The sequence below is a fragment of the Hermetia illucens genome, chromosome 6, assembly GCF_905115235.1.
Source record: "Hermetia illucens chromosome 6, iHerIll2.2.curated.20191125, whole genome shotgun sequence".
Lineage (NCBI taxonomy): Eukaryota > Metazoa > Arthropoda > Insecta > Diptera > Stratiomyidae > Hermetia > Hermetia illucens.
In genome coordinates this window covers 56,890,397-56,904,785 of record NC_051854.1, presented here as the reverse complement: position 1 = coordinate 56,904,785, position 14,389 = coordinate 56,890,397, and the positions used below count along the sequence as shown (strand labels likewise).

The following is a 14,389-nucleotide window of genomic DNA, read 5'->3' as shown; positions in this document are numbered from 1 at the left end:
ATGGTGAAAGATTCGGAGCAATCCGCATCTAGAAGAGGTGTATATGGTCGTGCGGTCGAAGAAATTAACACGGAATAGAAGCAAGAAAATAGTAGACCGCAGGTTTGGAAAGTTGACAGGGAATCCAACAAAATTGATGGACGAAGGTAAAGATTGAGTGAAGTTACGGAAATATCAAGTGTGGACCAAAATGGTTTCAAAGCACCATGAGCAAGAACGTTGACGTTCATCAAGTATCGCTTTGGTCTTTCATAGTTCCATGATGTGTGATGATTGAGTAGGATGGCTGTCAGATTCTTGATCCAGCTACTTCGGGTTCGAATTCTGGTCCGTTATCGGTTTTTCTTCTGCCTCGCGGCATACCAAATTGATAAGGAAATTAAGCCATAAGAATTAAACTCGAAAATGAGATTTGGCCGACGCCCTGTATTCTACAAAGGAGCGATCAGGAAACACATATCTATAGTTCGCATAGTTTACGTAGGTGTTTTCAGGAATCACCAGCATCATGCTTAGTATCCCTGTTGAAAATCAGTGAATCAAGGTATTTCCTTCCCACAACTATCGCAAATCGACCTTTCTTATACTGAACTTTGAAATAATCTACTGTTCTTATGTCTACACTAACTAATCGCACTCACTGTACACCTAGTTTTGCATATACTTATATTTTCTTAAGCAAAACACTCACCTTCCGAGGTACCGTTCATTTTCAAGACATTCACATGTTTTGCTACCACCAAGACTTATTGCCTCTTGCAAGACACATTCGCCAGTCGAACGAACGAACGATCGCTCCACCAGCCCCAGCCGTTCCACTGTCGCCTCACAGAGCGCTTTCAAAGAAGAAAACGAAAGACTTGGATTAGTTGGTGAGACGAGTAACTCGATTACGGGACATAAGATTGTGTACTCGGTCGTGGTGCGTGTTTGCAAGTGGCTCCGTTGATCCAATCCTCCTCCGATCAACAGTGGTCAGTGTAGAGAAGCCAGAGGGAGAAATTCACACGAAACTTTCCGCTGGATTTGGAAAAGGAAGAGTTTTAAGCTCGAAAATACGAGATTTTTTGTGCCGTGTTCCTTGGAAGCTGTTTGTGTTCTCAAATTTGAGTGTTGTGTTTGCAGCCGTACGACGACGGTAATGAAGGTCTTTGCCCTTTGAAAGTTTCATTCATACTCGCTTGGCCGCGGTCACGTCCAAGAAGATGCGCCACTGAACCCCAACGTCGACTAATGAAAATTTCAGCCACTGCCGTTTTTAGTGGACGCGCGGCGAAAATGTTTTAGTGTCAGTGGACTAGTAGGTTCGTTTTCCATTTCGAGAAGGGAGGCAGTACTGCAGCACAGTGGATTAGCCCGTGGAAGTTTAAGGAGTGAAAAATCATAACCGAAACAGGTGAGTAAAGGACAAAGCTGTGCTGATAGCGTTGAAACCTTGCATTCTTGTAAAGATCCGGTTTTAGCCAAGTCTTGTCAAGGACGCCCGATTCGAACTTTCACTTTTTCGCGAAAATGCAAGCTGCTTAGGTTTCTTTTGAGCCACCGCCATATGTCAGTTTTAAAACTTTTCCTTGGAACGCAAAGCTGTGTCTCTTGACCTTTATCAGAGACATAAATTTTGGAAATCATTAAAATGATGACTTGCATCTGATTCTCTTTGGAGATTATAAATTCCCAAACAGTTCGCCAAGTCGATTCTGCTGAGATCATGATTCAGATTTGATTTTGGAAAAGCGCACCAGAACCTGGCTGCGGGTGAGTCAGCCCCAAATCGAGCCGGACTTGGCCATTTCTCAGTTACTGGCTACAAATTGCTGATCTTATCTACTGGCTCTAGTTACAAAACTAGATATACCCCGAAGCTACTCGTCGCAATTTGATTATGCCAGAAACGTTACAGACTTGTTCTGAAATTCTGCAATAAATGTTGTGCAAACCGTTCAGCATCGGTTTACCACCCACCGCCCGCTTCGTAGCTTCCATCGTTCGCGAGACTGTGAAGGACGCGAACAGATTGAACGACAAAAGGCTACAGAAGTGTGGCGCAAAATTCAGAATTTGAAAGTAGTTTTCTGTGGAACGGAATTGACTAGAGACGGCCATAAGAGCCAACGAGGCAGTAAGGTGGCCAGCCAGCGGGCATAAGTACAAGCGGTAAGCTACCACATAGCTAAGACGAAAAATGAAGAAAAGAAACTAGTTTACCACAATTACTGCTACTGCGAGGCGTAGGCGAAACTACGATAACTTTGTTTGTAGCCAAACAGTGGCGTACTGGATGGAAGGGTTTTTGGTAAGCATTTGAGCCAAAGCGAATGCGTTCGTATTGCGATAATTTAGCAACAGAAACAAATCAAATTAGAATATTGGCTTTTACATAGGTTGAAGGCTTTAAAACTGCAGAACGCTCAGAAGGTTTTGAACACCTACTTTTAATAAACTGCACTAATCTTGCCAATCATACCATTTAGCAGTCATGAAGTCTTTGTTTCATATATGCTGAATAATTCTTGGGACATACCTGCTCTCCTTCAAACCAGTTACTTGCTAGTTTTTGTTGCTGACTACAGCTAAATCCGCTCAAAAGCGAGTGCCGCAAGACTTCAAGTTCCAGTTGGGTCAAACATCGTAGTCAGAATATTATTTTCAGGCAACAAAGGGCAAACATATGACCAGCTCTGGGGTAGTGAACATCAGGAGCGATCGGCGGAAGATGAGAGAAGATTTCAAAATGCCCACTAAATATTTGTTTTGTAGGGTGGAAGGGGTTGCTAGATTTGACGACCTTAGGCCAGGTTGAAAAACTCCAGGGACAAATTATCTTTCCCTTTTTAAATTCTAATGCCTTTTAACCAAACCTTTCCCTTCGAATTAAGAAAAGTATTCTACATACTAAAGATAAATTGAATAAACGTGGATGCGAACTTTGATGAATTTCCACGGTCGGATTCACGATCAGTGGTTTGTGACCTTTAATCTGAAGCTACTATTTAAACCTACATCATTCCTAGACTAGAAGCCTGCCTAAGATTGCTCCTCATTACGGTGTACGGCTGCTTTGATGTAACTATCTGCTTTTAAACAGTGCTAATGATCAACTTCAAGTGGAGTTATGAACATTTTAGCATTTTTATCATTGGGAAAAAATTCCCAAAACTTATGGCCTATCACAAGTAGCTGGCCACAATGGCAGCGAGATAAGTAGGAACAACAATCGTTGGAATTGAATACATTTTTCATGTTCAGGGTTACTACCAGGCAGGAGCGGTGCGGAGGTATCCCATACACGCAAAAGGGGAATGTAAAATTTTTTTCAAGAATATAGCCATGTGGGGCATCAAATTGAAGGTGTCGATTATACTTCTCGAAGCCGGTATTAGCTTTGACATGACAACCTAAATATCTGGAAAGAAGTATAGCCGTCTACGCAAATGGTATTTAGACCTTAAAACACTCTCCGTACCGATGTCTGTTTAAATAAAGTGAATAATAGTACGTTACCATATTTATTATAAGTATATTTCAGAAAATCTTATAAGGATCTTGATCTAATAGTCGACAGCAGGCTTCCATTTAATTTCCGTTATGTTTACATCCTCAGCGAGCTCATAGCTTTGTACTTTGCTTCTCTTACCAGTTCAAGGATATTCCTTTATCAGTCATTCTGTATAACTGCCCTGACCATTATTGCGACTGTCATGCAATAGAATCAGTTCGGATCAAGTTTACTCTTTCTCTGCTTCGTGTTACCTCTCCCTATTCATATTACCTTAATCGTTTTGTGTTCCTCAATATGTCGTCTCTTTGACAGTGCAAATCTCTGGTTGATGCATGTGCCCTTGATAAAATATGCCACGGTCTAATAGCTGTTTAACCTCATGCCGCCCGCAATGCTAATGTTTTTGAGGTTCTTTCGTGGACCTCTTATGTTACTTTTACTCACCTGCACCGACAATGTTACACGACTACAACCGCTTGAGCTTAGTCCTTTGTCCCCTTCATTTGATTTATTTAAGAAAAAAGTAGCGTCCGTAAGGTAATCATTTTAAATTTTCGCAAAATTGTCCAAAATTAAAATCAATCCTGGTTGAAAGGTATAGTCAGTAAGTTGGTAGTCAATTAATATAGAGTGGGAGCTACAGTGACGACGATGGGGAATTGGCAAACAATCTATGCCAAGTATATTCTCGATGAGGCATATAAAGCCAGAATTTTGGTATAGTATTCGAACTTAGCCCTCAACCCAGAAACTGGTTTTGGTTTGGAGTGAGTTAAAGTTCAAGCTCAATTCAAATTAAAAACCTGAATCTGCAGAGGCAGCACCCCGCCAGCTTTCGACGTGAATTGAGAAAGTGATATTTGAGGAAGAGTCCGTTTTGAATAATGCACTGGAATAGCTCTCAGCGAAGTTTTTTTCGCAATGTAGCGTAGTTCCTCTTAGGACTTCTGAGAATCTTGTACTCTTTCTTCAGTTTTTTCCACTGTAGAACTTTAGGGCGACTTATTCATACCCTGGGATGATGGGTTCCATTGCAATGACACAGCCCGCAATGGAGTAGTTGCTCTTTCTCAATACGTGACCTACCCACTGCCACTTCCGCCTTCTCAAGAACACATTCACGGAAATTTAACTCATACCCCAACGTAGTTCTTCATTTATCGTTGGTATGAAGTAGACATATAATAGTGGCGGTTACTTTTCATGCGGATCATATGATTTTCATATTCAAAGAGGGAGGCTAGACGGTGGCGACATGGAGAGCAGATCGTGACGCATTTCATTTAGGAGAAAGGAGTAGGACTTTGCTCTAATAAAATTACATTATTTTTATAAAGGTCAGGACCCTTATGAATTTGCCAAATGTGTTTCACTCGAGGGATTGTTATCTTGGATTATGCGCTTCAGATTGATTGATTCAAATTAGATGTTAGTTTATTAATTTTTTATGTCTTTTGGCTTCTACTCCAAATTGTATTCAATATAGTGCTCAAACCATTGTGTCAGTTTGGTGTACTCAAAAATTTGAATGCTATTCTGGAAACTAGATTATTTGCAGTGCAGGGGTTGGAAAAAGTCCATATCTATACCTGTGGGAGCGATATTCAAGCCTTTCATCTGCATGCAGTAACCCGAGCGAAGACGCTTTGCCGGAGATTATTCTTTGTTTTACGAGGTCTTTAAGAGGAACTACTTTTTGATTGATCATTTGGTGTCAATCGAAAATGTATTATTTGTCGAAAAACTTCGAATGCACTTCTCCAAACTCAGTTAGTTGTAATAAAACAGTTAGCGAACGTTTGCCTCAACGTATTCAAGTAGGGTGGGTAGGGTAGGTATCAGTGGCCGCTCCTAGGAGCCCAATTAGCGCTTTGGTGCGCCGTTTTGATGCTACAAACTTCTAACACCGTGACTGTTGTTATGGTGGCAGGGAGGCAGAGTCCAGCCGGCTCGGATCTTCAGAGTCAGCCCGTAGCATTCGCGAAGGAAAGCAGCTCTCCCACCCTGCAGCTAGAAATCTCTCTGAGGTCCCCAAAGAATGGTTTATCCAGTGTCCGCAGCCTGACTCAGCTATCCATCCAGAGCTGGGCAATCGCAGAGAAAGTGCAGGAGGGTTTCCCTTCCTTTTCCTCAGCTTCGGCAATGCGAGTTGTAGGGTATGCCGAGCCTAGCGGTATGGTCCCCTATGGGCTAGTGCCCAGTGCAGGCCGCCGTAATATTGAATGCATTTGCACGCGTCTGGCACAGGAGCTCTCGTGATCGGGCTATGTTATAAGCGGACCAAATTCTCCTTGACTTGGCACAGCTTATAAGCCTTCGCCATCTCAGGCCCGCGGCTGCTAGGTAGTGCGAGTAGACTCAGGCCCCGACAGCCGCCAGCGGAACACCGACTGTATTTGCCGAAGGACTGCCAAGAGCAGAGCCTTGCCTGGCCAATCCGTCAGCCCGCCCATTCCGCTCTATGTTTCTATGCCCGGGATCCCAGAGGAGAGTGATCTTGAGCGTGCCGCATCTCTGCACTGCTCCATCAGATGGGAAGATGTCGTCGCTGGGTACAAGGTCTTGATGGCCGCTTGGTTGTCGGTCAGAATGGCTATGTTACGCATGGGGCTCGAATCACGTTCTAGTCATCGACAGACTTCCAATAGCGCTAGTACTTCCACCTGGAATACACTGGCGAAACCTGGGAGACCATACGACTTGGATACATCGTGTGTATTCGAAAAAACCCCCGCGCCGACTCCATAGACCATCTTTGATCCGTCCGTAAAGAATACTGTATCATAGTCTTGCAACACGCTCCTAAGGGCAGACTGCTTGTACTGCAGCGACCGGTCAACCGTGCCAATTACCTCGTGGAGGGCGGTTTCTGTGGATTTTAATTTGAGGTAGGCATGCTGGGACTTAGAGAAAGGCATTCTTTCTATAATAAATGAATGTCCAGGAGGCGTTCTAGGGTCTTCAGCACGGAAGAGGTCAGGCTGATTGGTCGAAAGTCCTTCGCGGAGTCATAACCGCGCCTGCCTGCTTTCGGTATGAAAACCACTCGTACGCGCCTCCAAGACTGCGGTACGTATCCTAAGGAGATGCAGCTCCGGTAAATCTGAACAACCCTTTCCTGCTGCTTCTGTAGCATGACTGACATTTTGCTATCTGGGCTTGGAGATTTGTATGCGGAGAAGCTGTTTACAGCCCAGCCGATCCTATCCTCGGTAATTACGGATTTGATAGTCTCGCACAGCTAGGATTGTTGCAAACCCTCCAAGCAAGGTTCTGACTCACAGTGCTGCTTCCTGGAGGGAAAGTGCGTTTGAACCAGCAGCTGCAGGGTTTCGCTAGAAGATTCCGTCCAGGAGCCTTCCGAATTTTTAAGAAAGGATGGGCTCTCATGTTCCTTGGACAGAATCTTACTGAGCCTCGCGGATTGATTTGTGCTTTCGATGTTCTGACAATAGTCAAACCAAGACCGCCTCTTGGCGGTCCTGATGGCCGACTTGTACTCCTTTACGCAGTCCTTGTATGGCTGCTTGCAAAAATACTGCCTGTAGCAGATGTTGCAGATTTCTCCGGTCAGCTTCCCGAGGCGAGAGATCTTCCTTCCACCATGGTGGTAGGGTGTTTTTGCTGTACTTAGTAGGGCATGAGACTTTAAAGGCGCTTTTTCCAGAGCCCCACCTTTGACTCCAGTTCATCTGTCGTGCCAATCTTACCAATTTGCGTGCCGGAGAGTTTGTTCTTAATTACCTGACCAAACTTTCTCCACTCGATCCTCCTGGGGTCTCTAAAGGGCTTGGAGACCTCTGTGACGAGATCTAGACTGAAAAGTATCCGACTGTGATTAGAGAAGGATATCTGGTCAGACACTCTCCAGTTCTCCACCCTAAGAATTCCATTGTTGGTTATTAGGGTGATATCAAGGACCTCCTCCCAACCGTCACTGTTCTCCGAGCAGGGGAAATGGAAGGTTGGTGTACTGCCCCTGTTACACACCGATAGATTTGAAGTAATAATAAAATCAAAGAATGGCTCACCTCTTTCGTTGATTTCGGAGCTGCCCGAAAGCGTATGCCTTGCATTAGCGTCGCAGCCTATCAGCAGGTTGGCTTTCTTTGTTGCTATGGTGTTCGTTAGATATTGTAGTCCTTCTGGCGGAGCTGATCGATCGTAAGCCTTGTAAGCCGAGGAAATATACACGTTCTCTGCCCCCGCATGCTCCAGCTTGACCACGATTAGGTCGCTGGAACTCAGGTCCGGGCACAGGAAAGCGTGCAGACTCTTCCACGCAAGAATACATGCTCTAGGTTTATCCCTGATCAGCATCTCTTGTGCTGTGGAATAAATTAGAATATTTGCTTTTGAGCCCTTTGATGGTTCGGTTGTTTCCGACCCAAGGCTCCTGCATTAAGAGGAAGACAAGCAGATTAGCCGAGGCGCACTTCGAGTGCTGCAGATTTATCTGCGTTACCCTCAGCATGATTTGCTTGCGTGGGGGGCTCGTCGTCATCTCCTTCAACAGTTCGTTGGCGGCGTTGATTGGGTTTAGGTCGTCGTCCGGTTTTGCAGAACGGAAAACTTTTCCCTTTGCATTCCTGACTCCGAGCCACATTTTATAGTCGGCCTTTTTCAGTGCCTCCAGGCACTCCTCGTTTATACGGAGTAGTACAGGCTGGCTGTTTGTTTGAGGTTCCCCCTCCTTGATAACAACTCAGTCATCCATGGGAATCCCGGGGTTGTGAAGGCGTAGGAATTGGACGAGCTTGTCCTTATTCATACGGATCTTTGGCAACCAGATGCGAGCGACTGGGAATCTCGTCGTAAGGGATGATCTTAACCACCTCCCAGGCGTCGCTGATCTTAACGACACACGAACCGAGAAAGTCCTTAGAAAACTGGTCCATGCAAGTTATTACGTGGAACCCACGGACCACCTGAGATGAATCAAAGCGGGGAATGAGTCCAGGAGATGTTCATGGACCATTCCTGACAGCCTCGCCTCAACACTGGTCCACACCTCCAGCGCTAGTTTGCCGCTACCAGAATTGCCATTCGCCAGCGCCACACGTTAGTGGCTCCTGGCCACGTTGCTGAAGGGCTTCGCAGTTCGTGGCCCGTCGGCTGACGGTTGCTGCGCAATTTCCTTCAGATGTTGCTTAGCGTCTGCGCTCTTGCCTACTCTGCTCCGCTTCCTATCTTGCTCGACCTCGTCTTGAGATCGATTGCGTTCTAGAGCTATGCGCTTCGCCTTCTGCTCGCCAGCCAGGCGTTTGCTATTGTATTCATCAACAATCGCCTGGTATTTAGCGAGGTCTTTTTCATCCCGCTCGTCGACGGTACCGGCCTCCTTATTCTTAGCAATCTTGGTTGGAATATGCATAACCTTCTGATACTGGCTCTTGAGCAGGACACCAGTGGACCTTCGCTTCTTAGCCGGTTTCCGGCGACTGACATTCTTGTTGGTTTTCGCTTTCGAGGGATTCCCCCACGCTGAGGGTTTCGGGTTAGAAGTACTATGTCTGGTACCCGCTACACCCAGCTTGACGGCAGTGGATTCCAGGCTGAAAGCCACTAGTCCGTATCCCGCCTGGCTCCGGGAGGTCCCTGCGGTTGGTTTCAGCACAACGGTGCTACGGCTGGCACCGAGTGTACTGCTCTCGACGGCTACTGTCTCCTGGCTGGAGGCCAGCAGCTCGTCCTCCTATGATGCGCCTGACATCACCCCCTCTTCCTCTATCGTCGTTTTTTGTTTCCGAGTAGGACATTTAAAAAATTAATTTGTCTGAATAAGAGACTAAGCTCACATGCTCCATTGCAGGTTGTCTAATGCCATAGGAACCGAGAAAAAGTTTTAAGGTTTTATGTTTTTAGAGATTGTTCAGAGGAGTTACCTTACCGTTGGTTATTTTCAGTTGGTTTCATGTGGTGGATTGCTGGTGACTGTAACTGCGGGTTCTAACCAGGGGAATAGCCATTAAATCCGGCAGAGGTATTTGATGGGCCCCGCATTGATTCATTTTGCGCTGAGTATAATGGCACATGTCAGGGCTTCAATCAAAGATGCAAGAAAAAATGTCATGGAGTATACATGTATGGCAACCTCAACTAGCTTAAGTTGGATGGACCCAATTATTTAGAAAAAAGTGTTTCAGACTATTATTGCCATTCAAGATTAGTGTCGTACAGCTTACTAAGCTAGAACTAAAAAGTACCAAAACCTGATGTATGTGTTTCTCTTTGCAAAATCGACATTGAATCATTAGTCCTACCTATAAAAGTTCCATACTTTGTACTGCTAAACAGCTTGACTTACCATGGAAGCGAAACATATGCTACTACTATTTTTCAATTACTCTCTTCTCTGATGTGTTGACCACATCATGTCTTATTTCCCCCAGATTAGTGTCCATTTGCAAAAAGCGACGGAATTACATTAATAATCCAAATCCATTAACTTCAGCGCTGTCTCACTATCAAGCTATTGGAGCTCAGATCGTTAATTTTTGTTGTCCAAATCAACATAATCTCGTTTTTACTACCAGCTCCCATCTATCTAAATTCTTCGTTCAACTCACCCAACAACTTCGGCTGCGACTAGTAGTATCTTTCTATCCGGTTCAGAAGATCTGGATCACCTTGATGAAACTTGACTGTAACGCAAGCGCTAGTGGAATTTTATGACTACGACCCAGAGTTTCCAAACTGAATTTAGAAAAACACAAGCATATCTTGCACAGATCAACATTTTCTATGCAAATCTAAGCCCACAGATGATAACCTGCATAAGGTGAGCGTAGTTTTTCCCGTTTTTTTATACGATCAATCTTGCAGATTGCTATCGATATCTTGCGATTCATGGTAACTATCGATTTCGTTTGAAACCTTCTGATTCAACTGGGACCAGATTGAATTCTTTGTAGAGCTGTAAATCCAACATTTTTCACATTCCGCCGGAGAAGAAAGTGGTCCCATTCGTAATATGTTGTACTTTCCATTTCGAATTTTCATTATATTCTGGTTTTTGCCGATTTTCTTTCTCTCATCATTTTGAAGTGCTCAAGTGTTGGGAAGATGGTGATGATGGGAACATGCCCATTGAGAGAGAAATGGAATGGTTAGTGACGGGGTTAAGGAACTTGGGGAAAAAGAGATTTTGTTGATTTTGTATTTATTGTACCATCAACAGAAGATTGATTGATTGATATTCGATTTACAGAATGATAACGACTTAGCTACTTGTATAAGAACAAGTAACACTTTTCGAAGCTTTCTTACCACATTCTTTATTTTAATGAAGCAAATTCTTTTATGGACAGTGCGGTGGTCGAGGTGTTTGAGTGTCAGTTATCGTGCTTTCGATTCAAATCTTGGTCATAGATATTCATGATTTGTAGACATACCAATTGCGCAATATTAAATCTCATAATAATAAAACTGAAGAATAGCCTTGCTAAAATGCTGAAATCGGAGAATGTATTATAATATTCGATTCTATTTGCTTACTCTATAGCATTCCGCCCATCCAGAAAGCCAGTGTTTTCCCACTCCCTTGTGGATCAGGGCATCTTGTATCACTGAGTGCGATGTTTTATCGAACGCACACAATGCTATTTCTTTCGTTTCTATGGCATCCCGTAATACATCCATCAACTGATACAGGCCAGTTTCGCTTGAACATCCTGCACGGTGTGAGTGTTGACACTGATGTAGGGGATTACACATTAGAACGTAAGTTTAATATAGTTGTCTATGACATTTTCCCCCGTTTTGATCCTCTTTTGCTAGTTTCCAGTTCTCCTTTGTTCCCCTTTTGTTCGTCGTTGGGGTGTCAGGCTGAACGTTGTCACGGGTAAGACCCCAGGATATGAGTTTTAAGTAGCTTATATCCTCTGTCTTCCTTTTTCTCGGTAAATGTCTCATCTTCGTCCAGATAGACAGAAGATATTGCCTTGTCTGACGCTATAGTCGCTGCTTCTATAATCGTGTTGCTATACGCAGTGAATGCATTTGTGTACCTCGGCCAGTTTTCGGTTTGTTTTGTCCGAATGAAGAGTTCCCCTACTTCTGTTCCTGTTCCACCAGGGTACACCCCTTAATGATTTAACTGTCTTAGCCGGGCAGCTGGTCTCATATGCGTCAATGACAATTTTATTTAGGTTTTCTACCACTGTTTCCAGTTCCATTTCGCCCTTAATATAACCCCCCCCCCCCTCTCTTCTTTATAGGCGAACCATGTTGTTGCTCAGGTGCGTTGCATAGGATTCCCAATCCGTTCTCCTGGAATTCCTTATTATTCTTTTTATTTCGAAATTGCCCTCAATGTCGAATCTGATTATTCTGTGATTCGACATGGAGGGCTAATCTGACACCCTTCAATTCCAGACCAGTCCGTTCATCAGAGTATTCCCTACAGTTATATCTAGTACCTCTTGTCTCGTGCTGGTCACGAATATTATAGTGTTTCTAGTATTATATATTTCTAACTTATTGCTGACTAAACACAATTCTTCGATTGGTTTCCTGAGACTTCGTGATGGTCGTTTGCATGGCAGCCGAGGAGAAGTGAAAGTACCCTCCCATCGCACAAACTCTTGACTTTTCGCAAGAGGTATCCCAAATTACCTGCATGCTTCCTCCTTGCAGACCGCGAATCTGCCTCGGGTACTCTCAGGGTGTTCGAATTTTATCCTTGGTACTTACCCTTGCAATTATTGCAGATGCAGCTTTTGCTTGGTGGAGGTTTACCTGGGCTACCTTAGGGCTGGCCATTGGAGTTCTTCTCCACTGTCGGAGTATCACCCTCCTCTTCCGACATGGTGCTTTCCAGCACATCACTGCCCACCTTAAGCCCTAGAATATATAGTTCTATGTCGTCCCGCATCTCCTTGATGCAGTCGTTTTAACCTCTCTGGCCTCCGAGATAGGTTTTCCACCTGATGTCTCCTCAGAAATTTCTTTTACGGACTTTTCCTTGTGTACGTGCACGTGACTTTGACTTTGATTACCTCCAGAGGTCGGCGATCCACCCCGATCGTGAGGAGTCTACCCTTGCCCCTATCTTGCTTCTGAAGGCTCTCCATAATCGCATAGGGAGATCCTCATTCTGAGCAATTAGGAGGCCCATAAGATATTCCATCACTAGTGCTGCAGCTTTAGAAAGGAACACTGTCACTGCTGCTGGAATATCATCCCCAGCACATGTTGTCACTTCTGCTCCTTCACAGCCTCGCAATTTAGGGACTATAGTTCTGACCCACTTCGCAGCGTCCTCTGCGCAGTCCAAAAGTATGTAACCTAGTCGAAAGCATATCCTGGTGAATACAAGCTTTGCAGTCCATCCCTTGCACATCTGCTTGACGACAAGGTCTTTCATAGTTTACTGCTCCTCACGAGTGAGAATTTATTTGGGAAAAGAGAGTTCACCTCTCTTGGATTTTGGGTTTTTTGAGAGCATTCCACCCATGTGGGCTAATCTCCGCTATTCTCCCCTTTCTTGGCTCCGATAAAGATGGCTTAGGTTTTTCCTGAGCCTTCTTAAGGGCATCTTCTGGTTTTAGGGTTTCCTTCAGTTAACGCAGGTACCATTTAGCATCGGCGCCACTGAAGCCTGTCTCCTTCCTGACGTCTGATATACTGATCTAAGACATGCTTTTGCTTGTCCCTGCTTTTTGGAAGGATTGTATGTTTGGAATGCATACACAAGATAAACTGTTTTTTTATTTTACGATTGCGTTTATTAGGCATCCCCCAGTACAGTTCTACATTTCTTTACGCTTGTACTATCCTTACTTGCTTTGCCGTTGCTGATAAATTAAAATCGTCGCAGAAACGCTTACATGGCGGGGCTCTGATTGTGGTTCCAAAATCAATCCATGTCCAAAGAGGACCGTGGGATTATGCCTATACGGCAGGTACTCATGTTAGACTCCCCAGGACTTTCATTACTTCCAAGCCGGCCATCAAATACTTGGGGGTGATGATAGACGGAGGACTCAATTTTAAGCAGCACATAGGGCATACTTGTAAAAGAGCATCCGCCACGAGTATTGTTCTGGCAAGGATGATGCCGAACGTAGGAGGCCCGCGGTATACTTGCAGGCTGCTCATAGCCAGGGTGGTGAGTTCTATCATGCTGTATGCAGTCCCAGTTTGGGGAAAAGCACTGCAGGTTTTAGGGAACACACATAAACTGAGTACGGTTTACAGAAGAACATTCTTAAGGGTGTGTTCTGCCTTCAGGACTGTCTCGGAGGATGCAGCGTTCGTTATCTCCCTTATCGCAGGTGAAAAAAGTCGAAACGGAGAGATCCATAAGCAGATGGCAACAGCAATGGGATCAGTCAGAAAAGGGTCGTTGAATTTACAGGTTGATCCCTTCCATCGGGGAGTGGCTGGAGAGAAAGCAAGGGGAGATCAATTTTAATCTCACCCAGTTTCTCACCGGCCATGGAGGATACCGTCAATACCTACAGGTTTAAATTGGACACCTCGCCTCATTATCCAAATTGCGACGGGGTTCCAGAGGACCCACGGCACGTATTCTTCCAGCGTCCTAGGTTCGTGGAAGAAAGGAGGAACCTAGAGGAGGAGGTGCAGTGTTATCACCGGAAAATATTGTCCGGAGAATGGTAGCTTGCCAAGAATACTGGGATGCGATCAATTCCATGATCGCAGTAATCCAGGATAAACTGCGGAAAGCAGAAGAAGTGAGGAAGGCGCGGTTCTGAACCCCACGGGTAGACGAAAGGAGACCTAGCTAAAGTAAGTTAACTCCGCCCAGTGATGTAATGCTTAAGGGTGGTTCCACAGGGTAGGGGAGAAGTCCGGAGTGGTTTTAGTGGGTAAAAATCCCACACTCTGGTGTGTGTGAAGATTTCCACCTCCTTAAAAAAAGAC

The 14,389-nt window shown here is 44.7% G+C and overlaps 1 protein-coding gene across 2 annotated transcripts in view; it reads left to right on the top strand.

Moving 5' to 3' along the window:
- The first annotated feature begins 749 nt into the window (after window positions 1–749).
- LOC119658848 (chitin synthase chs-2) overlaps window positions 750–14,389 on the top strand; it is a 49,388-nt gene continuing 35,748 nt past the window's right edge. Inside the window, exon 1 of one of the 2 annotated variants that reach the window (XM_038066597.1) lies at window positions 750–1,396. The gene's annotated coding sequence lies outside the window, so the exon portion shown is untranslated. The remainder of the gene's footprint in view (window positions 1,397–14,389) is intronic. The other variant, XM_038066596.1, reaches the window with a different exon arrangement.